We start from the raw sequence: 3262 nt of genomic DNA on the forward strand, positions 1-3262 counted from the left end.
AAATGGAAATAACTGAAGTGCTTTTCCTTGGTAGTGTCTCTCTGCTGAGCTTAACTGACTATTCTTAAATACAGAGAGTTTTGTCTGGTCTTGGAGTAAGCATATCGCTTCCTTCACCTGTCCTACATAAGAGGGAAGGGTCAGAAGTTTGTGCCAGACCCAAAAAGCACCTAGTTGACAACTGGTATCAGAGGCCCCTGGAGGAGGGTATAATTCACTCAGTGATGAATTTTCTCCCCCTGTGGCTGACTTGGTGGACAGTATGTTCTTTAAGATTTTGTTGAAGGCAAAAACTTCAATATCATCTAAGAGTAAAACCCAAAGAAATATAGGAATGTTGCTGCTCTCCCTCAATTCACTTGCTTCTCTTGCAGATAAAGAACACTCCAGAATGTAGGTGGTATCTATAAAGGTGTGTCTGTGTTAGCTAAGCATACCTCATTGGAGTTTTACAACTCTTGAGGCACCAGCTTACAAAAAATGCCTGCAGGATACAGTGGGGTTAGCACAGGACTCAAGAAAATTCTTAGGGAACTGGGTTTCCGGCCATCTCCAATGTCTACTTTCTTCCAGCACCCTCAATTAGGCAGGGGCTTTCGTATCAGCTACAGCTGAAATTTCTTCTGACTCTAAAAATTTCACAGTATCTAGGACAAACTTTTCCATCTGACATCTCTTTAGAATATAAGATGAGTTCCCTGAAGGCCATAGATATGTCTCTATTTTCACCTCCCAGTCCCAGAAGTATCAATGGTACCTTACAAATTCAGGGCTCTCAGTAAGTGTTAAAGGGATGAATAAGGTTTTGGCATATCCAAAGGGATCAGAAAGGTCCTGAGGGAATGAAGCATGGCCAGGTGTTTCCTTAGATCTGATGTTTTTCTCCATGCTTTTCTCCTGAAAGTTCATGGAAGGAAATATGACCGTAAGTCTGTGTTTGATGTCAGGAAGGTGTGAAAGAATGCTGGCTTATTGAGCTTATGAGAACTTTTCCCTTAGATGAAGGCTGTGTGATGAGGTGGGGATCATGCTAACTATCTTCTCAGTTTATCTGGGTAACCTTTCAACATGAGTGTCCTGTGCAAGTGTTCTATGGACAGATCCCAGTGTGGTCTGATGAGGAATGCTAAAGGTACTGAAACATAATGTCATGGCCTGGGAAGACAGACATTCTTTGAAGTCATTTGTAAGAGGTTTATAAAAGACCCCAATTACCATTTCCTGGGGTACTCTGGGATCAAACAGAGACTTAGGCATTCTTTGCCTTTTATTCATTTTGTGTGTGGTTTACTTACAGCGTATATGTGTGTATGCATGTTTCTTCAAGTGTGGGTTCACATGCATGTATGTGTGAACATGAATTAAGCAGCACAGAGATCAATGTTGGGAGTAAAGCTCAGTAATTCTCTAACCTCAGTCATTCATGCAGAACTTCTTAAACAAATATATCCATTGACAGTGAGGCCAGACTCTTTAGCCAGAACACCAAGTGGGTTTCTGGGGGATCAGACCTTTGATGCTTACACTATACCAAGCAGCCATCACCACAACATGCTAGGCACCAACTTTACATGAGATAAAGAGTAGCATTTATTGTGCACCCAGATGCTTCATGCATATCAATTCCTGCAGTATTTCAAACCTCTTGGGACTTGCCTCATAAACTCCACATCCTTCTGATGTGAAAACCATGTAGACCAACAAAGAGTTAGGACTCAGGCTGGGACTTGAGCCTTAGAGCTCTGATCACTATATTCAAAAGAGTGCCCTAATTTCTCAGTTAATGCAGCCCCTGCAAAGGCTTGTGACAGTGACTCCACTCTCTCCTTACCTCTTCAATATAGTGCTTGAAGTTCTAGCAATAGCAATAAGACAACATAAGGAGATCAAGTGGATTCAAATTGGAAAGGAAGAAGTTAAACTTTCATTATTTGCTGATGATATGATAGATAAGTGACTCCACTCTCTCCTTACCTCTTCAATATAGTGCTTGAAGTTCTAGCAATAGCAATAAGACAACATAAGGAGATCAAGTGGATTCAAATTGGAAAGGAAAAAGTTAAACTTTCATTATTTGCTGATGATATGATACATAAGTGACCCCAAAACTGTACCAAAGAACTTCAAAAACTGATAAAGACCTTTAGTGATGTGGCAGGATACAAGATTAACTCTAAAAAAATCGCTTGCCCTCCTATACACTAAGATAAGTATGCAGAGATGGAATTCACAGAAGCATTACCCTTCATGATAGCCACAAATAGCATAAAATATCTCGGGGTAACACTGAACAAGGAAGACAAAGATGTATTTGAAAACATCTCTAAGACTTTTAAGAAGGAAATGCAAGAGGATACGAGAAAATGGAAGGATCTCCCTTGCTCTTGGTTTGGGAGGATCTAGTAAAAATGGCAATTCTCCCAAAAGAAATCTATAGATTCAGTGCAATCCCCATTAAAATCATATCAAAATTCTTCATATAACTTGAGAGGAAAGTAATCAACTCTATATGGAAAAACAAAAAAACCCAGGATAGCCAAAGCAATTTTTAAAATTTATTTATTTATAAAAGATTTCTGCCTCCTCCCCTCACCGCCTCCCATTTCCCTCGCCTACCCCCCAAAAAGTCCACATCTCTCCTCAGCACTAAGATCAATCAGGGTTCCCTGCCCTTTGGGAAGTCCAAGGTTCACCAACCTCCATCCAGGTCTAGTAAGGTGAGCATCCAAATGGCCTAGACTCCCACAAAGCCAGTACGTGAAGTACGATCAAAAACCCATTGCTATTGTTCTTGAGTTCTCAGTAGTCCTCATTGTCCACTATTTTCAGCGAGTCCTGTTTTATCCCATGCTTTTACAGAACCATGCCAGCTGGACTTGCTGAGATTCTGATAGACCATCCCCATTGCATCAGTGTGTGGGTACACCCCTCGCGGTCCTGAGTTCCTTGCTCGTGCTCTTTTCTCTTTTGCTCCTGATTTGGACCTTGAAATTTCAGTTCAGTGCTCCAATGTGGGTTCTGTCTCTGTCTTATTTCATCGCCTAATGAAGGCTAATATTCAGGAGGATGCCTATATGTTTTTCTTTAGGTTCACCTGCTTATTTAGCTTCTCTAGGATCATGAATTATAGGATCAATGTCCTTTAATTATGACTAGAAAACAAATATGAGTGAGTACATCCCATGTTCCTCTTTTGGGGTCTGGCTTAACTCACTCAGGATAGTGTTTTATATTTCCATCCATTTGCATGCAAAATTCAAAA

This window comes from Chionomys nivalis, unplaced genomic scaffold (assembly GCF_950005125.1).
Source record: "Chionomys nivalis unplaced genomic scaffold, mChiNiv1.1 scaffold_57, whole genome shotgun sequence".
NCBI lineage: Eukaryota > Metazoa > Chordata > Mammalia > Rodentia > Cricetidae > Chionomys > Chionomys nivalis.